General features: G+C 46.1%; 1 long non-coding RNA gene across 1 annotated transcript in view; it reads left to right on the top strand.

The window, feature by feature from the left end:
• Positions 1 to 13,520, top strand: part of LOC135102020 (uncharacterized) — a 38,705-nt gene extending 25,185 nt beyond the window's left edge. The window contains exons 2-3 of the long non-coding RNA XR_010269505.1: positions 10,918 to 10,991; positions 13,047 to 13,520. This is a non-coding gene — a long non-coding RNA (uncharacterized LOC135102020). The remainder of the gene's footprint in view (positions 1 to 10,917; positions 10,992 to 13,046) is intronic.
• Positions 13,521 to 27,096: the final 13,576 nt, after the last annotated feature.

Raw genomic sequence — 27,096 nt, 5'->3', positions numbered from 1 at the left:
TGGCTGTTGCGGTTAGAAATGTTTTTTTTTTTTTTTTTCGTATATATGAGAGAAGTGGTAGATGACACCTTGATGTCCCTGTTGAGGAAATGAAGAAGTACAAGTCTGCTGGTGTTTCCGTTTTGCTTGTTGTGTGGATTTCTCTTGGTGGGAGGAGGCGGCAGCAGGTGGCGGGCCGCGGGGAGGACTGCACAGGCCTGGGAAGCAGTGATAAATGACTCTTGTATGGAGATGCGCGTTGTCTGCATAAGGGTTTGGGCTGCCTGCAGGTGATGGGCGCAGGTCACTGGCGGGAAGGAGAAGGAGAGGGAGGAGGGGGTGAAGGAGGAGTTGGGCGGGAAGGCGGCGGGGCTGGAGCTGAGGAACTGCCGCTCCTGACTAAGGAAATAGCTGGAATGTGATCATTCGCCGCCACGGGAAGGAAGGAATGGCTCATCGCGGCTCGTGTGCCGGGCTAAACTTATATTTTGCGACTCTTCAAGACCAAATATATATATCACTGCTGATAAGAACAACGCTGAGGTGGGCTGGGGAGAGGGTTGGTGGAAGGAGAGGTGGGTGGGAAGACTCCACCCAAGAGGGAGATGGCGGGAGGTATGCAGCGCCGCGCCATAGCTGCGGTCTATGGCGGGATTAATGGACGGGAATGATCACCTCGGAGAAAACACGGCAAAAAGTGACTTTCATCGAAAATTAAACTCTCGGGCATCCCAGCGGCAGTGTCTCCGCGGCTGTGGTCAGGGAGTGCTTTACCTACGAGGGGAGACTGGTATTCCCCAAATTACGTTTACCTTTACTTTCAAATCTTTTCTTACGTGGACAGTTACTTTGAGAAATGAACGAACTGCTCTCATGCAAGATGATAATTTATGAAAATTGACAAAATGGAGATGAAATTTTAGCGTGAGCCCCATCCCCTGCAGCCTGTACAATATAACCGGCTCCCTGGCGATCTGGTCACCTCTCAAACTGTCGGCCCGTTCTTTAACCTGGAGCACTCACATTTCCTAATGGTTCGTTCTGGGCAGGGGTGCCAGACGCCGCCCAGACCCAGCACGAGAGTAATGGAAGCGGGCGAAGGCGGGTGGGAGGCGTGAGAGATGGTATCAGCGGAGGGTCGCGGCGAGTGGGCTTGAGGGATGATGGACCAACTAACAAATGTTGTACCGGTCCTCAAGTTTCACCAATCAAAGCGATGCGTAATAAGCTTACATCCTGAGAAACTATAAGAGAAAATATGAATGGTTTATTCTTGACTTGACTCCACAGCATAAAGTCAGCAGCGGCTCTCCAATCCGTGAGCGTGGCGGCGGCGGCGGCGTCGTGCGTCTGGCAGGCTGCGTGGGCTTTACGCTGCCCGGGGCGTCATCTCGGGAAAACATGGCGGCCAGGCCGTCGGCTCCAGCCTCGGTATGTCAGACAGATTCTAGCGATAAATAGTTTCCAGTCATTAATTTATCTGTTGGATGTCTGATTTTCTGTCAGGACAAACTGACCAGAAATCTCGTCACGCGCAGGAGCGTCGATCATAAATTGCGTTCTTTATCCGATAATGAAATTAAACACCAGATTTTAAGGCTACATGAAGAATGTGGATTATGAATGGTGGCGGTGGTCATTACCATGCAAACCTCGTCCTCAGCAACACTGACGCGGCTCCATACGGCTGCCCACGTAAGCCTCTACACCTCACGCTGCTGCCCGGGATGGACCGGCCGCCAGCAGCCCCGGGACCAGGCAGGCGGGCCGGGCGGGGCGGTGGGGCAAAGGGGGGGAGGCGAGAAGCATGCACACAACCTTCCGACACCCGTCTCTTCGTCTGCCAGGATAATTGGCGCAAATGATTCCAGGAGACAACACCTTAATGACTCAGGTGGCCTCGCTCAAGTTACCAAACAAGCCACCGGTCAGTACACGGCTCCCCAGACCATCGTCCAGCGGTGTGGGTGCGGGAAGGTCCTCTCCCTATCCATCACACGGGGAAAGCCAAGAAATGTTAATTAGGAAAGGTCCAGGAGGAGCAGCCACTCACCTGCATTCACCTGTGTTTCCACCTAATGAGATTTCTTTTCTTTTTTTTTTTGTGTGTGTGTGTGGCGGCTTTTCAGTTTTCTCATTACGGTCGTAGATTACATAAGCATTTTCACTAGATTTCCTCGGGTATTTTCCTTATTTATTGTTGATGTGGATTTTCTCGATTATCTATACTGTGTTTATTTTATTTATTTTTTTACGACTCCACACTCCACCAAATTGTCTCGTTTCTTTATTTTCTGTACTGAGATTGGTTGGTGTCTTTCATGCCGCCACTGTCTGTAAGGAGATGTGACAGTCTCAGCCAAATGTCCTTGTTTCTTTTCCTCCTTCTTATCTGGTTGAGGTGTGTGTGTGTGTGTGTGTGTGTGTGTGTGTGTGTATGTATGTCTCGACCGTCTCTCTACTGTCTGTCTCTGCGTCTCCTTGAGTCTTCCCCTGCGGCGTCCCATCTTCCTTTCTCCTCCCCTGAAAGACAGCATTCCAGCCTCCCAACAGCCGCGAGGGTCGGTAAGGTTCCTGTGCACCTTCGCGGAATGAGCACAGTAGTTTCCTCGATCCTCATTATGCGTCGCGGCTTCTCTCTCTCTCTCTCTCTCTCTCTCTCTCTCTCTCTCTCTCTCTCTCTCTCTCTCTCTCTCTGGATCCAAAGTCTGCCGTTAACGGTGGCGGGACAGTCACCAACCGTCGTCTGGTGAGACAGGGAGGTGGCAGGGAGGGGGCAGGGTGAGGCTTACTCCACTATTCCTGGTAGGGGGAGGAGGGGGAAGGTTAGGGAACGCAGAGGGAAGGAGAGGTAGGGGAGGCAGGGGAGGAGAGCCAAGCCACACTGGGATACGCCCTATAAATCGTGACGGATAGCGTGCGTCCTACTCCACCTCTTGTCAGTGATTGTGAGGGAGATAGCGAAGACCAGGCTTGTAATGAGCTCTGCGGGACTCGTGTGTCCATCGGTTCTGTTATTTAGTGTTGTGTCGCCCCACCACCTCAAGGCCTGGAGTGGAATGACTGGGTTTTGTTTCCCGGTTCCAGGTTTTAGATGATTTTTGGGGTGTATATTTTCGTGGTTTTTAGGAAATTTTGACTACTACTGCTACTGCTTCTACTACTACTACTACTACTACTACTACTACTGCTACTGCTACTACTACTATTAGATATAAGATCTACACATAACTACCTCTTCCCACACACACACACACACACACACACACACACACACACACACACACACACACACATAAACAAGGTGGTACGTATGTTACTTTCAGTTAAAAGCCACGTATACTTACCTGTGTATATCCTGAAGACCACCTTACCTTACCTTTCCTTCCCTCCTTACCTCCTTCAATCAGACGCGTCCCGTACACCTACCTACCTGAGGCTACACCTGGGCGGAAACACTCCCCAGGTGACCCTCGGGAAACATTACCACCTGCCTAAAAATTCTTACAAATGGAAAGACGATTAGAATTTCCTGTCCATGGGTATTTCTCTGTTTTCCCTTATTCCTTTATTTTATCTTTTTTCCCCTAATTTTTTTTTTCCTGTCATTTATTTCCATGGTGGTTTACTGTCTGTTTTCCTGTACTGTCAGTCACTTCTTGTTGCTTGTAACGTCTTATCTGTCTAATATCTTGCCGTCAGTTACAGTTATTTTGTCTTTTTTTCCCCCCACTGTCACTTCTATGCGGCTGGTTTCTGCTCTCTCTCTCTCTCTCTCTCTCTCTCTCTCTCTCTCTCTCTCTCTCTCTCTCTCTCTCTCTCTCTCTCTCTCTCTCTCTCTCTGCCTATTGTCATTCAGTCTTTGTCGCTTCTTACCACTTCCCTGTCTTTTTTTTTTTTTCCTATTGTCAGCCACTCCTTGCCGTTAGTTACTGGTGCTACCTCTGTCTCTTTTCCTATTGTCGTATACTACTGATATTCTTACTGTCTATTTTTGTCAGTGAATCTTTGTTCCTGTTTACTGTTCCCTGTCTCTTTACTGTCAGTTACTACATGTTCCTACTTACTGTTCCTGTCTCTTACTGTCAATCTCTTCTTTGCTATCACTTACTGTTTCCCGTCTCTTACTCGTCTCTTCCTGTCATTTGCTTCTTGTTCCTATACTTACTGTTCTGTCTCTTACTGTCGATCGCTTCTTTTGCTACTAATTAGTGTTTCCTGTCTATTACTCGTCTCTTACTGTCATTTGTTTCTTGTTTCTATGCTTACTGTGTCCGTCTCTTACTGTCAGTCATTCTTTGGTACTGCTAACCGTTCCCTGTCTATTACTGTCAATCATCTCTTGTCGCTGGTAACTTCTCCCCGTCACCAAAGAGCATCGTGGTTCCCCTTCGGTTTTTCTGTCATTCTTCCCAATCCTGTCCCCCCCGCGCACCTGTCCTTTTTGCTTTCCTGGACTTCATCATCAACATCTGTAGTCTTTTTTTAACAGTTCCCCTTTCTCTCTCTCTCTCTCTCTCTCTCTCTCTCTCTCTCTCTCTCTCTCTCTCTCTCTCTCTCTCTCTCTCTCTCTCTCTCTCTCTCTCTCTCTTTCCTTATAAAAAAAAAAAGATAATATGAGTAAGTAAAGATGTTATAGATAATTATGTTAATGATAAGTAAGTAAGTAGTTTCCTTCACTGTTAAGTCGTGTTGTTCAGGATTAACGGGATTGTGTCTGATTTGATTTATTTTTCTTTTTATTGCTCTATTATTTTCCTTCTTTTTTTTTTGTCAAGATACTGATCGTGTAGTTTTTTTTTTCTTTCCTTAATTGAATATAAAGGCGGACGTCACGGTTTTAATGTCAGTGTTCAGTATTTTAATAAAGCCAAACATACGTATATACATGATCACACACACACACACACACACACACACACGGAGGCTAGCTGGCAGAGATCGTTGGGGCGGTGAATGAGGAGAACTGATGGTCATTTCTTCGCTTTCTCCTCCCTCCTTCCCTCCCCTCCCTCCTCCCCCTCTTGCCTCACTGTCCCTCCTTTCCCCAAGTAGCTGCTCACCTTTCATTTCCGGTTTTACTGTAACATTTCCTCCTCTTTTCCCTGATTTCGATAATATCTCACGCAAGCGACACGTGTTGGGACTAAGGCGTGTGTTTTTTTTCCCCTTCCCTTCCCTTCCTCCCCCTTTACCTTACCCTTTCCTTTCTGTCCTTTTCTCTCGCTTTCATTCTTCCCCTGCCATCATTCCTCCCCTTGCCTGCCTATCTTCTTATCCCTTCCCTCCCCGTCTCTCCCTGCTGATCCTCTTTCTTCTCTCCCCTCCTGTCCGTTCTTCCTCCCTCGTCACAACTTGTATACTCAGAGACGCGTGCTCGACCAGCCCTCCATCACACGCCGCACCCTCCCTCGGAAACTGCCTCGCGGAAACTTTTTATTCCTAGTTTCTTACCCTAGTGAATGTCTACCCACTGCCTCGGATTGTTAGTGTTGAGTCATTAGGGAGCTTTAAAAGGTTAGAAAGATTTATGGATGAGAATCGTAGGCGGAAATAGGTATAAAAGATAGGTAGGTAAGTTGCATACAAGGACTGACTGCCACGTGTAGGCCTGACGTCTTGCAGCTTCCCTAATCTTTTAATGTTCCTGGACTCATCATAACATTATTTTCATTTGTCTATATAGTTGGCCTTGGTTTGATTAGTATATGATTGGAATAGACTCAGTAATCAAGTTCGTGCTGTCATGATGGAAATTTTAAAGGAAGTGCTAATTTGTGGGTAGGGAAGATTGTAGGCATAACTGAGTGTGGCTTATATAGGGACTACCACGTGTAACTCCACTAATTTCTTGTAGGATACGCTTTAAGAGAAGGGTACGCTGATTTATGGATACGGGTTTATGGTACAGGTGTGCATGTCTTGTATAGGGACTGCCCTGTGTAGGTCTGCTGATTTCTTCCCCCTTATGTTTTGATGTGACGGGCGATGACTGGAACAGATGCTTGGTACAGTGTTCGTGTGCTTGTTTCAGAGGAAGACATAAGGAAGCACCAAGCCTGTGGAATATTGTTACGTGTTACTCAGTTGATGTTTTGTATTTACTATCGGGAAAACTCTGGTATAAGAAATGAACGAAAAGAGTAAGAAAAACAGAAAACGAAACTGGTGAACTATTTTGACAGCATAGAAAAGTGTTAGTCATCAGGCAAAGAAAAACTCTGGCACACACACACACACACACACACACACACACACACACACACACACACACACACACACACACACAGTTCAGTTTTGCCTTTTCATCACTCAGGCTCATACCAGGATAGGATTTTCTCAGCTGATCACGTGGCTAGTAGTCCCCGCAAACCTGAAGGCCAGCGTGAAGGAGGGAGGGAAGGAGGGAGGAAAGGAAGGTGGGAGGAAGAGGGGGGCAGAAGGTAAAGTAAAAGGGACGGAAGGTAAGAGGGATACAGGTAGGGACGGTGCAGGGAGGAGGAAGGCAGAAGGTAGGGAAGATAATGATATCCTCGGTAGATTTTATTGGCGACATTATGACAGGACCAAAGTGGCCGCGTGAGGTGAGGAGGTTGCACGTGTTTCCTGCTGGAGGAGGGGGAGGAGGAGGAGGAGGAGGAGGAGGGGGAGGAGGAGGAGGAGGAGGAGGAGGAGGAGGAGGAGGAGGAGGAGGAGGAGGAGGAGGAGGCAGTATTGAGGTCGGATCACGAGGAGGAAGCAGGAACCACGTATGGTGACAGGTACAGATACAGCTACATGTTCAGGTGCAGGTGACGACTCATAATTACGGATGATTACAGATGTGATTTATGATGTGCAGTAAATTGATAAAACAATCCAGCTGTCACTAGACCACGGCCCGAGACAGCAGGTCTGGGACGGCAGCGAGGCGAGGTGTGACTGTGCTCCTGGTGCGGTCTAGGAGGGACGGGGCCCCATGGTTTGGCCGGTGATTGGCAGGTCTGGTGAGGCCGGCTGGTGCTGGTGCTCAGACTTTTGGCATGATCGTATTAAGGGATTCTTTGTTTGTAAGGGGAGGGGGGATTTACTGACTTCTCGCCCACACCGCCCCCTCGCTCACAAGAAAAGAGTATCATACGAGCATAAGAGAGCCATATACACAGGCCTACACGTGACACCACCTGTATGAAACACATCTTATTTCCACTTATCATCCCCATCCATAAATTTTTATAATCTTCTTTTAAAGCTCCCAAATGCCTCTTCGCTAACAATCTGATTATTGAGTCAATTCCACTCACCTACTACTCTATTTGAGAACCAATTCCGTCCTATCTCTTTTCTTTAAATCTAGCCTTTTGAAGTTTGAACACATTATTTCTGGTTATATCCTGATTACTGATCCTCAAAATTATTTTTTCCGTCACCCTTGTTATGTCCCCTATACTACTTAAAAATCTCCATCATTTCCCCTCTTAACCTACGCCTCTCTTTCGAGGCCAGTGGAACTCAAACTTTGCTGCTTAGTGATGCACTGAAGGAACTGAGTTTTCTACCATCTGGCTTCGACTGCAGAGTCACTCTCAAACTAAATTAATCTGAGCTGTATACCTCTTACTAACTCCTCTATCAAAAAATCTAGTACATCTTAGTCTTTGACGGCGTACTAATCCTGTACTCATTGTAGTGGAGGCCTATTGAAAGGCACAAATTTAAGATCACACGGCTGTCTACGAAAGTCAGGCAGCGCACAGTTTGCTGGTCACTGATCCCGGTAGATGTGGACCAAGGTCAATCCCGCTACTTGTTTTTTTGGGCGAGACTTCCATCATCGGGAAACTTTGAGGAGTTCTATGGATAATTCCTCATATATAACTGTGACTTAACATTCGCATCAACGTGGAATCGCTTCTTTCGTACTCTATAATTGGAATTCAAAATAATTTCATGTAAAAATACTGGTTGGTCTCCACTTTTCTAATCTTAAAAATCCACGAGGCATGAACAATTTTCGCTGCAGACACATTTTTTTTCTTTTTGCCATCACTCTCCGGTACTAAATATGCATTCCGGGAAATAATAATGCAGTGGGCGGCGGGCGGTGAAGGTGCTTGGGTTATCTGGGAAAGGGGAGGGCGGCAGACACTGAGCAGGTGAACACCCTCTTCCTCCCCCATCAGACGGCGACCCACACCAGGCACAGACCCCAAGTGTTCAGCAGGGCACCACCTTCCTCCTGCACTGTTATACTGGCTAGGAGGCTCAGTTTGAAGACATTTTTTTCTCATAATTTTGAATAATTCTCTTTGCCTAGTCTTTGGGATGAGCTTTTTTGACTTTGTTGCCGTTAGTCAGAGCCTCTCTAACATAAAAAAAAAAATAACATTACGTCCTTTTCATCTTTGTAAATGTTGCTTCTTTGCATTAACACCCGTAAGCAAAGTTTGTTATATATATTCACCAGACTAAAGGATTATAATGGATCAAGATTTGCAGTTTTGATATGGAAACTTGCCAAAAACTAACGAGAATGACATTTATATACTGCACGGCCACTGAACAGCCTCTGGTAGAAATGAAAGCAGCTGTTTTGTTCTTTAGTTACATGAAGGAATAAAGAAAGACTCATGCAAATGAAGGAAGGTGACGAAACGCTTGGAGGGACTGAAAAAAAAAAGAGTGAAATATAAAGTAAAATGTTTCAACAGGTTTTTGTAAGAGAATGATGATTTTAGATAACCTGCTGGAGAAGGAAGTTGAGAGGAAATATAAGAAACGAATGTGGACGGGGGAGAAATAAAGCTACTAATTGATTAAAGTGATTTTTTCTTGTACATATCAAGGAGATTGGAAAAGGGGGGAAGGAAAGTTAGGTAAAATCCTATTAACTTACCGCTCCAAAAGAATTATAAAAAGGAAAAAAAAATAAATAAAAAATCAGTTTCAGAAGTGTCTTGATGCTCCTGTTTTGAAATAGATAAAGTCACAAAGGAGACAAAAAAAAAAAAGGAATAGATAGATAGTTCCAGAATTACCATAACATCACAATGGAAAGAAAAAAAAATCACAACGGATGTATTATAATGAAAGTGCTGTGACGAAAGTGCCCCAGTGAAAGTGTTTTAATGGAAGTGTTAGTGGGAAAGCTGAAATGAGTCTCGATTGAAGGAGAGGAGTGAGGGATGAGATCACGGTTGTGAGGCAAGAGGCTGGGAGGAAGCGAAGTGACCAGGAAGGCCAGAGATGCCTGTGGAGTGAGTACTGGGGTGGGCAAGTGGGGGCGGGAAAACCACGAGCCAGAGTGTTGCCGAATAACGGATGTCCGGGGTGGAGAGAGAGAGAGAGAGAGAGAGAGAGAGAGAGAGAGAGAGAGAGAGAGAGAGAGAGAGAGAGAGAGAGAGAGAGAGAGAGAGAGGGGGGGGCACTTACAAACACAGACATACATATAAACACACACACAAATGCTTACATACTACTTACCTACCCTCCTTCATGCATACACACAGACATACAGACAAACGGACATAGATACGGATAGACAGGCCCTACCCATCCCCTATCACTTGCATCTCTCCTGGCCGCCTGAGCCTCGCCGGACGCGCGTCGTGCTCCTCGCACCTCCAGCGCCGCGATGAGGGTAATGGAATATCATCTTCATTCCTGCAGGTTTTTGCCGATAATTATGATTACCGATTTTATGGGTGAGTAGAGGTCGTGTGTGGAAAAGAAAATGGGAGACTCAGACAACAACAGATGACGCCTTCACCAAAACGAGGGAGCGTGGTGTCGCGAGGTCGAGCACAATGAGCTGTTTGAACTATTTTACGGCCTCGAGACTCTGAATTTCGTCCCTCTTAGCGGCAAAAAGAGCAAGATCAAACGAGAACAATAAATGTGTTTTTCCTGCTTTTCCTTGTAAACAGCCAATGCCAGCGTGCTTGTTTTGGTGCGGGAAAATATAGTCGAGGTGCTGGATGGGACGGGGCGGGGCGGGGCGGGACGGGGCGGGGCGGGGAAGAGGGGGTAAAGGAGTGAGGGCGGAAAAGGATAGCGGGGGGCGAGACGTATGAGGAAAAGCAACAGGTTACACCACGCCTTCTCCTCCCCCTTCCTTCTCATGACCACGCCTGTCTGTCTGTCCGTCTGTCTGCGTCTGTCCGTGTATTTGCCTGTGTCTTTTTGTCTGTCTGTCTGTCTGTTTGTCTGTTTGTCTGTGTGTTAGTTCGCCTATCATGTGTTTTTTCTGTGTTTGTCTGTCTGTCCATCTGTTTGTTTGTCAGCTTGTCTGTATGTCCGTTTGTGTGTCTGTCTGTCTGTCTGTTTGTCTGTTTGTCTGCTTGTCTGTTTTCTGTTTCTGTCTGTTTATCGGTTGGTTTGTCTGTCTGCTTGACTGTTTGCCTGTCTGTACACTTGTCTATCTCTATCTGTGTGTTTCTGTCTGTCTGTATGTCTGTCTGTGTCTTTATCTGCCTGTCTCTGTTTTTGTCTCTGTCTTTCTGTCCGCCAGTCTGTTTGCTTGCATAAATGTTAGTGCGAACACATTGCAACTACAGTTATTTTTGACTTGACCGTTTGTTCTTTTAATTTTTGATCAGTTTTCTCATTTTTTACATGTGAAGGAGGCTGGCTAAGGGCGCTAAAATAGAAGAAAGTCCCCTCAGTTGTCACTCTCAGAAAAGTTATTTTTCCAAAAGATTGGCCACTCTAGTTCAGTAAAATAACAGCCTAACCTAACCTAATCTAACTTGACATAACCTAATCTAATTTAACCTAGTCTAACTTATCCTAATTTAATCTAACCCAACCCAAATCTAAACAAACCTAAACTAATCGAATCCAAGTAACCCAACCCAAATCTATCCTAACCTAACCTAACCTAACGACACTTACCTTCAGGATAGATCACCTTCAGGATTCTTATTTTGTGACTCACGGGACTTCTTCCTCTACCTTCAGGCTCCACCTCCAGCTGAAGGAGTCCCGCTGGTGGTGACTTCTGCTGGTCGCCCTGGTGTAGAGTCCTGCTGGTGGTGAGTCGCCCTGGCCACGTCGCCACTCGCTGCCTGTATAAATATTGCTGGGTTTTATTTTATTTTTCATGCTCCTTTACCTCTTTTATGTTGGTAGTTTTCCTTCTGCCTGAATGATTTATTGGAGACTGGGAGAGAGAGAGAGAGAGAGAGAGAGAGAGAGAGAGAGAGAGAGAGAGAGAGAGAGAGAGAGAGAGAGATAGAGAGAGAGAGAGAGAGAGAGAGAGAGAGAGAGAGAGAGAGAGAGAGAGAGAGAGAGAGAGAGAGAGAGTTAAGGAAAACATCCAGTTCCATTTCCGACTACTGACTTCATTAATGCAAATCTTCCTGCAAATACTCGTTTTTCTCTGTTCTCGGTCTTCCGTTTTTTTTTTTTTTTTCTGCAGGTTTTCGGTCTTTTATCTTCTGTTCTTTATTTTCTTCCTTCAAATCCCATGTCCTATCTTTTATCTTCTATTCTTTATTTTCTTCTTTCAGATCCCATGTTCTATATCTTCTGTTTTCTTCCTACGTTCCGTGTTTTACTTTCCGTCTTCTGTTCTCTTTCAAAGCTTCTCTTTTCAGAACAATACATACCACACCCAAATACTGACTCCATTTGTTTAATGTACCTTAATGATCCTGCAAATATATGCATCATTAATGTTTTTTTCCCTTTTTTTTTTTCCTCTGTTCTAATCTTAACATCGTCAGCAAACAGGTTTACATAACTACTCTGACCATCTTACTTATCATTTATGTAAAACAAGAACATAAGTGGCGCTACAGCCGACCCCAGGGGCACGCCACTTGACATTCTCTAACCCCCGGGAACTCCATCTTTCATAACTGTTCTCTTATGGCGACCCTCCAGATAATTTTACAGTCCACTTGATAATCTTCCTCACGCCGTTACAAAAAAAAAAAAAAAAGACTTCCATAACTTTTCGATTTCCATAATGGGTTTTTTGAATGGCACTTATAATATTCTTTTTGAGGTAAATTCTTCGTTCTGAATAACACTCACAATCCTTAACAACATCCACTGTCCTTGTACAAAAACTGACCTGGCGGGGAACACATGACTGTCCGTTTCTAAATTCAAATGATGTTTCTGCACCAAGCCGGTTGTCTTCCTGGAAAATTAATCTGTGTTGTTATGATATTTTCCACATGATTTATTGATTACACTGGGTAAGGGCGATGATTCCTAATTTTGTGGATAACTTTTTAATCTCAGGTATGGCGACAAAACTGCGACAAGATTTGCTACGTTCAAGATGGGTTGTATTTGATTATATTGTATGATTATTGCTTATATCGGATACGGCTATTGATTCCTAATTCTGAGGGTATTTTTTTCCTACCCCAAATATGGCGACACTATTCCAGGTGTACTGCGTAATGTGTCGTCTTGTGACTGGTCCCTCCTGATGTGTAGTTGGTGATAAGGGCCATGGAGTCACATCTTATAGCTTCACCGTTTATTTGATGTTGAGAACACGATGTACACTCGCCTCCAAGTCTAGTACTGATCTCCCCTCAGGTCGACTCTTGGGCTTAATTTATTTAGCAAGGCCGAGAGTCGTCCACCAATCACATACACCTGTCACCTGGTTTAGGAGAAAAAGGTGTGGCGGTGTTCCCCCAGGGCACCCACACACTTAGGGAAGTCCGGTGAGATGAACGAGCAGGGGTTGCGTCCCCCCCTTGGCCATGTCCGTCTACGTGGTTTGCAAGTGCATACATATATAAATAAATAATACATGGTACACCAGATAGATGATATTGTATTAAGTTATATTGAGTTTTCCTTTGGTCTGCACAGTGAAGGACTATTTTTAAAGGTCCTTAGTCGGGTTGTCATAGGTGTTTTCTCCATTAATGATGCGGAATCCTCGTGAAACTATCACTGGGATTAGGAAAACGCCCTCAAAACAAGGTGACTTCTACTAGAGCTTAAGGTACATCAATAGTAACTCCATCATGGCACCTCGCTACTGTGTGCTTGTAAATCTTCCCAGCATACTCCCTTACCTTGAAGACACCTCTAACACCTGATTCTATTTGTTGCAGGTGAGTTTCCCCAGCACCTGTACCGCATCACTCATCAGGTGCTCTTAATGCTACATCGGCCACACACCACTGGAAGATATTGCGTATAATATCGTCTTATTATCACCTTTTTCGCTTAGTTTCCTCTTATAGTTCCTGCTCTTTTTTCTGTACATGATATATGAACTGCGCTTGTGTGTGTGAATCTTTCATTACCTTTTTCCTTGTTATCTTATCTGGTTAGTGTCTATGTGTCTTTCCTTCCTTCCACGTGTGCCTGTCATTATGAACTTTCTGTGATAGTTCCTGCTTCTTTTTCCGTATACAGTCTATGGTCTGCGCTTTTGTGTGCGAGTCTTTTATTACTTTATCTGATATCTTATCTCGCTAGTATCTACCCGTCTTTCCTTCTCAAATCTGTACTTTTTAGCTCTCAGTATAAAACTTCCTTTGATTGTTCCTGTTCCTTTTTCCTTGTATAATTCAGGATCTGCGTTTTTGTGTGTGAATTTCTCATTATTTTTTCCTCCCTTTTTTTTTTTTTATCTCTTATCCTTTAATTTTTGACGACCGCTTTTGATTCTGTTTTGGGACCGACACCTCGGTGGGCCTTTTTTAATTTTTTTTTTATTATAGTTTTGTTGCCCTTGGCCGGTGTCTCTCCTGCATAAGAAAAAAAAAAAAAAAAACTAAACTCTCCTTTCCTTCTCAGATCTCCACTTTCAGCTTTCAAATGTGAGTTTGTCACTATTGTCAATCTTACCTCTTTTACTTTTCTCTTCCTACTTATGACATTTTTTCCTATTCTATACTTGCAAGGCTGGATTCTTTATTCTACTTATTTTTAATCAGTCTAGTTAAGCATGCAATATTGTACAGTGTCTCACAAAGATATATTTGAAGTTATTCCATCTCTGCAATCACAAACCGGCCATGAATAAAACTTGCCATTTGAAAAGATGGGGAAGAAAGTCTCACTTCTACACTTTTTACAAATAGCAAGAGTTTTATCCTTGGTCAGTTCGTGGTTGCAAAGATACAAATTCAGAAGTAGGTTCATTTCCTTTTAAAAACCTTATATTAGTCTTCCTGTACCTCAGTGTTCTAATTATAATCTGTGACGGACAAGTCCGTCTCCATCTCCATTTGCATGCACGATCTGAATGTAGACTTTCTTATCCTTCTTTTCTTTTCCTCGCACGTCCTCGCTCCTCCCTTCTCCCTTTCAAGCTTCCTGCTCCTGTCATGGTGGTGCCAAGATCTATCTCTTTTCAAACAAGACAGAATCATCATGTATATGAATGTAGATTAAATATATATATGTATTTTTATCTCATTCATCACACTATCTCTCTTCTCATCTTCTCCATTTGCATGTTTAACAATTTAAAAGACTTTCGATTCTCTATTGTTCCTTCTATTCCTCTTGTTTTTTTCTCCTATGTTGTCATGTTCTTATCTTGTAATTTCTTAGTGATGTTCTCTGTTATGTTTTTTTGCTGCTAGTATATCTTTATAATGCTGCTTCTGGTTCAGCCCTCACATCATTCTTAACATTCACATATGTACTAATTACGCTCTTTGATATGGAATTTTACCCTCACTATTAATCCAGCAGTTATTCTAAGCACGGTTCAGATCTGTGCATGCTTCAATCTTTTGTTCCTTAGCTGGTATTTCATCTTATTTAGTCTTAATTATCATTTATTTCCCTTTGTCTTGCCCTTCCTTATTCTTAATTATTACTTTTTTATGTAAGAGAGATCTGGCCAAGGACAACAAAAAGGCTGAAAGAAAAGGTCCACTGAAGGTGCCAGTCCCTAAAGAGAAGGCAAAATGATTTTTGAAAATTATGAGGAAAATTAACAGTAATATATTTGTTTTTGCTGTTACAAAGAGAAAGATGAGAACATATGTTAATCCTTTCATTCGAAGTGTGTGTGTGAGTGTGTGTGTGAGTGTGTGTGTGTGTGTGTGTGTGTGTGTGTGTGTGCTCACTTTAACAGTTTAACAGGTTATTGAGAAAATGTACTAATACGTTATATATATATATGAGTGTAAATACTTAGTAATTTTTAGGGGTCTTATAACAATCTAGACTTCTATCACGTGTGGACGCTGCATCCGGTCAGCTTTATATATACACACACAGTCATCCACGTCTTGGCTTGCCTGTGCAGACGTGCCGAGTTGACAGAGGTCAGACGCGCGTGGAGCGCCAATCAAGGGGGAGGGGAGGGGAAACACCGCCACAGCACAACTACTACTTACTCTACACAAGACACTTTTTTTAAAATTTGTTGGTGCTTGTTGTTGTTGCTGTTGATGATGGTGGTGGTGGTGGTGGTGGTGGTGGTGGTGGTGGTGATGGTGGTGTTTTCTTTCCTTTATTGTTGCTGCTGCTGTTGTTGCTATTTCTGTTGTTGCTGTTTCTGTTTCTTCTTTCTTCATTCTTCTTCTTCTTTTTCTTTTTTCTTTTTCTTTTTTCCTCTTTCTTCCCTCTTCCTCTTCTTCTTCTTCTTCGTCTTCGTCTTCGTCTTCGTCTTCTTCTTCTTCTTCTTCTTCTTCTTCTTCTTCTTCTTCTTCTTCTTCTTCTTCTTCTTCTTCTTCTTCTTCTTTCCTCTTCTTTTTCTTCTTCCTCTTCTTCTTTCCTCTTCTTCTTCTTCTTCTTCTTTCCTCTTCTTCTTCTTCTTCTTCTTCTTCTTTCCTCTTCTTCTTCTTCTTCTTCTTCTTCTTCTTCTTCTTCTTCTTCTTCTTCTTCTTCTTCTTTCCTCTTCTTCTTCTTCTCCTTCTTTCCTCTTCTTCTTCTTCTTCTTCTTCTTCTTCTTCTTCTTCTTCTTCTTCTTCTTCTTCTTCTTCTTCTTCTTCTTTCCTCTTCTTCTTCTTTCCTCTTCTTCTTCTTTCCTCTTCTTCTTCTTCTTCTTCTTCTTTCCTCCTCCTCTTCTTCTTCTTTCCTCTTCTTCTTCTTCTTCTTCTTCTTCTTTCTTTCTCTTTCCTCTTCTTCTTCTTCTTCTTCTTCTTTCTTCCTCTTTCCTCTTCTTCTTCTTTCCTCCTCTTCTTCTTTCCTCCTCTTCTTCCCTCCTCTTCTTCTTCTTTCCTCTTCTTCTTTCCTCTTCTTCTTCTTCTTTCTTCTTCTTCTTTCCTCTTTCCTCTTCTTCTTTCCTCTTCTTCTTCTTTCCTCCTCCTCCTCCCCTTCTTCTTCTTCTTCTTTTTCTTTTTCTTTTCTTTTTCTTTTTTCTTCTTCCTCATCTTCTTCATCTTCCTCATCTTCTTCCTCTTCTTTCTTCCTCTCCTCCTCCTTCTCCTCCTCCTCCTCCACCACCACCTCAATCTCAGTCTCCTCCTCCACCGCAATCTCAATCTCCTCCTCCTCCTGCTGCTCCTCCATAACCTCCTCCCATAACCTCTCCCTTGAAATCTCATCATGGCCACTTATTTATTACCTTCATTCACTAACCTCACAAAAGGAAAAAAAAAGAGAGTGAGAAAAAATATGAGCGGAGGAATATGAAGGCACCGAATATAAACAAACAAGCAAGGAAGGAAGCAAGGTAAAGATTAGAAGCATGGGAGAAATCGATACCATGAAAGACTAGACTAGGATGAGAGAGAGAGAGAGAGAGAGAGAGAGAGAGAGAGAGAGAGAGAGAGAGAGAGAGAGAGAGAGAGAGAGAGAGGTTGGGGGAAACAAAACAGCACAAGGAAAGGTAAGAACGGCGCAAGGGAGTGAGGGAACAGACACCACAGCACGCACACCACAGCACACACACACACCACAGCACACACACACACCACAGCACACAACACAGCTCAGCCCTCGCCCCGGTCCTGCTGCCATCATGCATAAAACATTAACACCTCGGATGAACAATAGCAAAATAACGAGGGAGCAGCGCACACGTCAATAGCGGCGGTGCGGCAGCCTGGCTATTAATCACTGGAATCATTAAGTGCTGATGGTCTTGAGAAGGAGGTGGTGGGAGGAGGAGCTGGGGGAGGAGGAGGGGGAGGGGGAGAGGGAGGGGGAGGTAGTGATGATAAGGTGGATATAACACACGCACAAACACACACACACACACACACACACACACACACACACACACACACACACACACAAGGGTAGTGACTCCTCCTGTTCTATCTCTTGTCATGCAGAAGGAGTAGTAGTAGGAGTAGTAGGAGGAGGAAGGGGGAGGAAAAGTGCACAGGATAAAAGGAAGCAGGTATGGAGAGGAAGAAGAGGGGGAGAGGGAGTGGGGTAGGGCCGAGTAGGAGGAGTAAGGGCCCTGTGCAGACCTAGCTAGCGTATAAAGGCTAGGGCAAGGTCAGGGTTGTAGCTACTATTGACAAAACTCTAACGCGGAATAAGCCTGAGTGATGGAAACGCAAGACTGTGTGTGTGCCTGCTTTTATGTTAGCTGAGGATAAACACTTTTCTATGCTGCCAAAATAGTTCACCAGTTTTCAGTTCTTTTCATGCATTCGTAGAGTTTTTCCCAAGAGCACGTATCGTAAAAAAGCCATATTTTCGTAATCGCAGCCTCTTACGTCATTAGCTTCATGAGACGGTAAGAGCATAATCCAGGTATGCCTTTATTGTGCCTCGGGATTCACTCTGACAACGGCGTGGCGTATAGCGTGGGTTATAGCGCCCATTCTCCGAGGACGTTGCTCCCGACGCGGTTAAGGAAGGAGCTGGGAGGGGCGGGAGGTGGGGGGAGGGAGGGTGAGGGAAGGGGTGAGGTTGTAAGGTGTAGGGAAAAGAAGGTAAGGAAGGGTGCAGTAGTAATTGGTTGGGTCATTATCGTCATCATCATTATTATCATTATCGGTTCCCATACAAGATAGTGAAATAGGAATCCAGTATCCGAGTCATAGGAACAAGATCAGTGCAGGATACATTGCATATGCACACCAAGTCATACATCTCTAACGGCCAGGTTTTCCTCACTCTGGTTCACTTCCACACTCATTACTTCACCTGGCACGAGCTTTAGCATCACGAGGAAGCCGTGACAAAGGATTATATTCTGAAACACTTCTGCGCCGCCCCTCGACTGCTTTCAGAAGGCTTTGGTTGAAAGAGAGAGGTTTTTAAGGATGTTTTTATGGTTTAGTGACATATGAACAAGATTTATTTATTACTAACGGGAGAAACACTCTTGAGAACCCGGCTAATCATCCATGTGGCCTTTGAAAATAGTCATGGTGAGAGAGCAAAGCGTTTCAGAATACAGGCCTAAGGCACCCACCCCAGCACCCTTCTGTATGGAAGGGGCGCGAGGCTTCATGTATGAGAGTAGGGAATGACGAGGCTACAATCCCTGATGCAATCTGGGCTTCTCCATCTTCTGGACTTGTATCGCGCCGCATTCAGCCCAGTGCAGGTGTGTGGAGGATGATTGATTGAATGAATGATTGAATGATTGATTATCTGAAATTTGACGCCCCAAGAGCTGTGTGCAGGACTGAAGGGGCAGGACGCTCACGCCAGGATAAAAGACGTAAGAGCTGGATGAAGGAAGGCGAGGGAAAGGAGAAGCCAGAGGTAGGGAGGGAAGGAGAGAAGCAGGTTGAGGGACGCAGGTTGCCTCACGATGCTATCGGAACTGTCTTGTTGACGCATGTGTGATGCTTCCATGAACGAAGGGAAGTTAGGCAATCAGTCAGTTTGAGTTTCCTGTGAACAGAGACAAGGAAACTTCACATATTACTGCCACCGAGGTGCGCGAGCCGCTCCAACTCGCCGCCACTCGCCTTGTTTCCTTGGACAATGGTTGGAGGTGAATCAGCCGCTCGTCTGGCCCGCCTTCCAGACGCCGGGGTCAAGGCGGGAAGGTCAGCGGCGGGAGGTCGGGCGGGCCACGCCAACGGAGTCCTGACAGTAATTTGGTCTGCAGTCTCCCCTCCCTATCGCACTCCACGCCCTGTTCCTCCCTAGCACCCCTACGCCCTTCCTCCCCCAGCGCTCCCTCACGCCCCGATGCATCTCCACGCCTGTATGCCGAACGCCCACACATCCATGTTAGCTGGGGAGCCGCGTCTGGGGAAAAAGTACACCTGCATTATATTGCTAACATGTCCCTGAGGATGAAGAGTCGCTTTACTGTCTCATTATACACGAGGGTTACATGAGGGATGAGAGGAGGGAGGAAGGGAAGGAAGAAGGGAGGGAGGGAAGGGAGGGAGGAAGAAAAGGCAATAGGTGGAGAAGTGCATGGGGGGACAAATTATGCAAAAGTTGGGGAAAATATGTGCAAAAATACAAAAGGGTTAGGAAAATATAAGTAATGGTAGCAGATATTTATTGCGTTTAGGATTGCAGAGAGAGAGAGAGAGAGAGAGAGAGAGAGAGAGAGAGAGAGAGAGAGAGAGAGAGAGAGAGGGAGGGAGAGAGAGAGAACATAAATGGAACAATATTCTTTCTTGTGTCATTGTGTGTGTGTGTGTGTGTGTGTGTGTGTGTGTGTGTGTGTGTGGGTGTGTGCGCGAGTTTATTCCCCATGTCCGTCCTTGATTACGAAAGCGGGTTGACTTCTGAAGAGGGAATGGCCTCACTCTTTACCTTCCCCGCCACATGAGGAGAGAGACACCTTACCAGAGGAATATTAATAGTGTTGTTTTCAGACATATGCTGTATTCCAACGCCCCACCACCACCAACACACACACACACACACACACACACACACACACACACACACTCGTAGTTCATGCGTCAGATGTTATGAATGCTACACTCAACGCCAGCACCACCAAACCACACCCAGCACATAACAGATGCCCTGCCTACACTACTATACTAGGAACAACAACTTGAACAACATAAAGAAGTGCTATATAAAATGTGGATGAAAAGAGAAAACAAAAGAAAACAAACTACAGTAAAATATGCAAAACCAGAGGAATCCTTAATTAAGCCGTTGATACAAATATTATATAGCTCCGCATCTACTTCCACTACATCTACACTTACCTCACGTGCTGCCCTCACCTTTACTGCCTCACACACCTTCCCTCCTTCCTTCCCTCCCTCCCTCCCTCTCTCCCTCCTTCCCTCCCTTACACACACAGTTCACGTGATTCTGGCTCTCTCTATATTTTTTGAGTCTATAACCTCCTCTTAGTACAGGTTCTATGCGTGTTCGTAAACTTATACTTTTGTTATGTGCTTGTTGTTGTTATTGTTGTTGTTGTTGTTGTTGTTGTTGTTGTTGTTGTTGTTGTTGTTGTTGTTGTTGTTGTTGATGTTGTTGTTCATCTTGTTTTTCTTAACCATCATCACTACTACTATTACTACTACTACTACTACTCTTCCTCCTCCTCCTCCTCCTCCTCCTCCTCCTCCTCTTCCTCCTCTTCCTCCCCCTTTTTCTCCTCTTCCCTTCTCCTCCTGCCCCTGCTCCTCCTCTTCTTGCTCCTGTTCCTCTTCCACTTCCTCTTCCTCTTCCTCTTCCTCCTCCTCCTCCTCCTCCTCCTCCTCCTCCTCCTCCTCCTCCTCCTCCTCCTCCTCCTCCTCCTCCTCCTCCTCCTCCTCCTCCTTTTGCCTTTTCCATAGTGTCAAGATCACCCCGCTTATGAGCCCTTTCCATTTGTGTCTTTTCATTTCATCTTCCGCTGCTCCCTCTCCTTGCAGCTCCTCCACGTATCACATTAAGGACTCTCTTCTTGTCACACATCAACACACAGCATAATTATCTACGTCACTCTACCTTCATTGTCATTCACCTTCAGTACTTTTTAATTATTCATCTATTTGTATTTTTTTTTTCATATATACTCGTGCACCGTAACTTTCTCTCTATCTCATCTCCTGTCACGCCATGATGCACTCTATGTCATGTTCTCATCTCACGCTGTCCTCACCATATTATGATAAAACACACAATCTTAATCTTACATAGTCTGTCACTCTTATAGCCACACACACACACACACACACACACACACACACACACACACACACACACACACCAGTAACACTCCAATGTTTGTATGTATATTTAACACATCACCTCCCTGTCCATCTTCCGATCTTCACCATTACCTCAGCATCCTCCCACCTCATTGCCACCCTCGGGACATAACGCTCATGTATATCCCGTAGCAGGCACACGCAGGCTTGTATTCAACGCTCTGCTCTCTTACCACGACTGTTTTCAAAGGCCACAGAGATGACTGGCTGCGTTGTCAATAGCGTTTTCCCTGTTTGTAATGCAGAAATCTTGTAAATCTGTCACTAAAACCAAGAAAACACTCTTAAAAACCAGTGTAGATTTGACTAGAGCCTTTTGAAAGCAGTGGAGGTGCGGCGCAGGAGTATTTCAGAATATTGTCCACAGACGCACAGCCGCGGGTAGCACAAACCTTCGCGGAGGCTGAGAAGCGGCGAGGAGTTTCATGCCTTGCAAAACTCGGCTCTCCTCATTTCCTATGCAGTCCACTCCTTCTCCTTCCTTTGTTCCATTCCACTATCCTCCTCCACCCTTGTCCCGCCCCCATCCATCCACCTCCCCATCTTAAAGCAAGAATTTCCTTCCATTTCCTTTCCTCTACCTTGCATCACCACCTCCTCCCTCCTCCCTAAACTCTGCCATCCTCCCACTCACCCCCATGCCTCCCCCTCCCTGCCGGTGCCTCCTCGCCCATCGTCCCTCACCTCCCCGCCCCCTCGTGCCGCCTAAGACAAGAACAATAGCACTGGAAGTCGCCATCGAGATCCGGCACGTTTAAGGTTACTCGTAAACACTGAACCTGCTCCTGACCCATCCAGGAAATATGCGGTACGGTTCCCTCCTAGGCCGCCCTCCAGCCTGACACCACTCCGGCCTTCCGTCACGTCACCTATGTACTGCTATGGCTGTTCTTCGTTGGCATTCAGAACTGGGGAAAAAATTGTTTGTAGGAAGGTAGGAAACTTGCAAGCACAGGTTAACTTTATATTTTCTAGACTACAGGAATATTGAAGAGACTAATGCAAGAGATAAGAGTCTTGAAAGTCGTAGGGGATTGTCGGAAAAAATCGTGCAGCGGGGAAGGGTCGAGTCTGCGTCACTCGATACCTGGCGTGAAGAGGACAAGGCTTGCAGAACACCGGAGTTAACTCAAGGAGGAAAATAAACAGAATACCAAAGTCCGGCGTGAATGTATGCATGTATGTATGTATGTGTGTGTGTGTGTGTGTGTGTGTGTGTGTGTGTGTGTGTGTGTGTGTGTGTGTGTGTGTGTGTGTGTGTGTGTGCTTGACCAGCGCCATCTAGGTGGGCCGACCCGGAACTTGAATCTCTGGCCATGACGAGAGACTTTCCCAAGGACAACCCTACTACCCTCCCTGTCCCTTAAGCTGCTACCCTGACCGCCGCTGCAACAGAGCCGCTGCATTGCCGCTGTCCACCGCCTTTGTCCCCTCCTACCTGCGTTTACCGCCCATTAAAAGAAGTGTCCTGAATCTATTAGGTGTTTATAATCCCTCGTATAACACTTTCAGATGTCCATACTCTTCAGAATCCCTTAAACATTATTATGGAATGCTCAAGACCTTAAGAATCTATCACATAATTGTTTTTAATATTTTAAACCATCAAAATCTCTCACACAATGTTTCCAGTCGCTCAACTCCTTTATGATCTTTCACATCTTCAGTTTTAGGAGGTTGCAAATCTTTTATTTGCGTCCAATCAGTATTGTCAGCACCGCATCGCATCTCCCTCCCAGGCTTCACAAGGGGCGGGTCCAGGTTCCCGTCATTCAGTCACATGGACTAATAGAGTACTGGAAAGAACTTCATCCCTGCTTCTTACGTATTTCCTTATGGGCGGCGCCACCAACTCAACGCCATAGCCAGCAACCACACTGGCCACTAAGAGCCGTATTCAGAAACGCTTTTCTCACTCACCACAACTATTTTCAAAGGCCGCAGAAATGATTAGCCGGGTTCTCATGAATGTTTCTCCTGTTAATAATGTAGAAATCTTGGTAATCTGTCACTGCAACCATAAGAATATCCTTTAAAATCAGTGTCACTTGAAGTAGAGCCTTTTGGATATAGTGGAGTGTTTCAAAATATGGTTCTAAGATTCGTAATCTTAACCGTTTTGAGCTCCACGGACTATTTTCAAGGCCTATAAAGATGAAAAGTCGGGTCGTCACATTGTTTTATTTCCTCATTGGTGCAGCTTCCTTATTAAACTATCACTGAAATCATGAAAACTCTCTTGAAAACTCCAACAAGTTCCACTGGAGCATGGTAAAAGTAGTCGAGACAAGACGCCGAAACGTTTGAGAATACGAACTGAACTGAAAGACTTCAAAAGATCAGCCTCCAGACTCCATCGCTGCCTCTCCTATCACACCCATCAGTGAGTCTCCTGTATATGTCACACGCCACACTCCCCGTCCCTTCTCCAGCAGCTTCGATCCCCACCCTCCACATCCTCACCACCCCACCCTCACCTCCCCACCACCTCTGCCAGCTCTATAGGTTCCCACGTCGAAGGCAGTCCAGCCTCACAGCCACCCACCTCCCTAGTCCGGGTTGGGCTGAGGTTGGCTGGGCTAGGCTGGCAGGTTCCTTCTCTCCCACCACCCCCACCATGCCACTCGCCGCCCACACCGCCACACCGCCCCTCTCCCGGCCTCATTACCATGCGCAACACGTCCACCTCCGCAGCACTTACCATTGTTCCCTGCTCCCTCCCTCCACGTTCCTGCACTGACCGACACAAGCACGCCAGCACACCACAGCACAGCACAGCACAGCACAGCACAGCACAGCAGCACTTCATACTAACACACCACACACTGCATATATCTCTGCAACAGCACCAAATACTCTTTCACACACACACACACACACACACACACACACACACACACACACACACACACACACACACACACACACATGCACACACACACACACACACACACACACACACACACACACACACACACACACACACACACACACACACACACACACACACATCGTCGAGAACCAGCACACCACACCCTGTGCCAATAAAGCACACAACACACCCTTTCAATACACACACACACACACACACACACACACACACACACACACACACACACACATTACGCATCACACACAGCACACTTCCAACACTCCAGGAAAAAAAAGACACATGGATAAAGAAAGAAAGAAAAAAAACAAAACCTCCACTCATGACCTCCACTTCATATGCCTTGAACCTCTGCCGCCAGGTACGCACCCTTCACCTTCCCTGCAGCCACACTCACCCTGCGCCTCTCACCCTGCCCATCACCCTGTTTACTCTTCCACCTACGCCCTCCGTCCACACTGACCTCGATCCCCTACCTTCCTCTCCCTCCTCACAACAACGATCACCAACCCATTCTTCCTCTTCCTTTTTTCTTCTCTTCCTTCTCTTCCTTCTCCTCTACCTGCCCGCAAACGCTTCCTTCCATCCCTGCTCCTCTCCTCTCCCTTCCTTCTTGCATCCATACCTCCCTGCCGCCACTCCTTCCTTCTCCCTTCCTCCCTCCGGCTGAACTGGCATGAGGAAGGCGTTGAGGAGGGAGTGTATTCGTAAGCTCCCGGGAAAGGGTGGTGAGGGTACTTGAGTATGATTGAGGTCTTCGATAGGGTGTTCCTGTGTGTGGTGAGGGGTCACGTTGCAGTGTAAAGAATAGAGGTAGTGGTGGTGGTAGTGGTGCCTTTGCTGTGTGTGTGTGTGTGTGTGTGCGCGCATGTGTGTGTGTGTGTGTGTGTGTGTGTGTGTGTGTGTGTGTGTGTGTGTGTGTGCGCATGTGTGTGTTTGTATGCATGTGTGTATGTGATAAAAATGATTATAGGAGTGAGTGCAGAAGGTAAACAATTACTATATACATACTGCATGCAAGCCATTCACTGCTGCATATTTTGTGGTAACGTATTCCATACACAACCGACAACACCAGTCTGATAACACACACACACACACACACACACACACACACACACACACACACACACACACACACACACACACACACACTCACACACACGCTGACTGTCGATATACAAGCGTCGCGACCCTGCCAGCCATTGAGTGTCATTGTGTCAGAAGAAGAGTGTGCAGGGCGCGTGATCTTTGGGGTGATGAAGGCAACAATAGCGGCGATGGAGGCCAGATACCAGGGACCGTGGGCGACGCGCGGGGAGATAACGATATTAAGAGAGACAATCAGATAATAGCAGAGAGACGGAGAGGAAAGGAAAGAGAGGTGAACCTTGGAGGCAGACGAAGACGAAGCAATAATCTCGGTATCAAAACACAGTCGTTATTCTTCCCCTCGGGGTTTAGATTCTGTTGTGGGAGTGAGATGGAGTGTGCCTGCTGGTGTGTGTGTGTTGGAGTCTGTTATAGAGGCCGTGTTTTCCTGTTACGTACCACATGCTCCACATTGCAGTTCGGTTTCTGTGTAAGGTGAATATGAAGAAATGACCAGATTATTTGCCGGCACACCTGAGCCAGTCATCACCTGCCACATTCCACGCAAGGAAGACACAAAGACTCGGTTTGATTACATCTTCCTCTTACATAATATTTGCTAATGTGAAGTCATAACGTTGAGTCTCATCAAGTCAACATTTACTCAAGCACTTAACGCTGTGGGAAGCATCGCCGCAAACAGCGACTCCGCACAGGAAGGAGGAAGGCGGCGCAACAGAGGAGGAAAGCCAACCCCTCGTGTACTCGTGGCTAGGAAGGAAAATCTAAAGGCCCATGCAAATCAGATCCCGCGAGCGCCGCCACGCACGCAGGCAGGCGCGTTACACTTGACGGGAAAAGATTAGTACTCCGGATGGGAATAACTCGCCAGAGAAATAAAAAAGAAGGACCATGACGTGCGGAGCTTGCTGAACAACCCCGCCTCTCCTCTCCCACAGCTTTGCTAATTAAGCTACCCCAGGGCTGGACGGGGCGCCTCCTGCTGCTCGGCGGGCGTGGGGAGGGCCGGGGAGGTACCGATCCTGGAGGCAGAGGCAGAGGCGTGGGCAGGGGACGATGAGGGAGCGGCTGTCTTCCTGGATGATACTCCAAATACTTCAGCGTGTTGATTTAAAGTGTTAATGTTTTGCTTAGGGTGCATGTGTGGCGGCGCGGCGCACACGTGGGCCGCTCACCTTTCCTCGCAGTGTGCGGGAAGGAGAGGCTGCGACCCTTCCTTTATTGACCCACTCCATCCCCCATGACGCTCCTATCGCCGTCCCTTCCCCGCCTCCCCACCGTAGCGCCGCCGTCCTGCTCTCGCCCTCGCCACGCCCCGGCCACGCCTCCTGCAGGTCACACCCCCGGCCTGCGGTCACGTCCGTCCATGCAGGCGCCGCCACTCACCTCTGTGCAGTCAGGCCACTTTTTCTGTCCCAAGAGGCGTCCTGCATTAAATATATCTGGTCTAATTGGAATATAATTATTTAGCTGGCCTGGTATCACGGAACGTATTACCCTCGCCAGCGTATCTAAGAAGACAGAGATTACTTTTAATGAAAGTACTTGCGATCTGATAAACGGCGCGATTACAAACACCACCAAGCTCTTCGTCGCCTTTCACTCCACCGACTGTACGTAAGGTTTGTGTGAGCCTCCGTCCCCCCGCTGCCCTTCACCCTTCAGTCACTCCCCCCCTCGCCCCCTTTGCAGAATGCCACGGGGACCGAGAAAAGCAAATAGAAAGTGAACTGCTCGCTCTGATTGTGGCCTGAAATATCATCACCTGTGCCCACGACATGGTATCCAAGGTTGGAGGAGGAGGAGGAGGAGGAGGAGAAGGAGGAGGAAGAGGAGGAAGAGGAAGAGGAAGAGGAAGAGGAAGAGGAAGAGAAGTAGAAAAAGAAAATTTGAAAGAGAAAGAGCCTGATGATGATGATGATGATGATGATAAGGAAGAGGAGGAGGAGGAGGAGGAGGAGGAGAAGGAGGAGGAGGAGGAGGAGAAATAGAAGGAGGAGAAGGAGAAATAGAAGGAGGAGAAGAAGGAGGAAGAGGATAAAAACACTACTACTACTACTACTAGTAGTAGTAGTAGTAGTAGTAGTAGCAGCA

Source organism: Scylla paramamosain, chromosome 7 (genome assembly GCF_035594125.1).
Source record: "Scylla paramamosain isolate STU-SP2022 chromosome 7, ASM3559412v1, whole genome shotgun sequence".
In the NCBI taxonomy this organism is placed as follows: domain Eukaryota; kingdom Metazoa; phylum Arthropoda; class Malacostraca; order Decapoda; family Portunidae; genus Scylla; species Scylla paramamosain.
The sequence above is the reverse complement of the archived record's forward strand: the minus strand, read 5'-3'. Positions and strand labels throughout refer to the sequence as shown.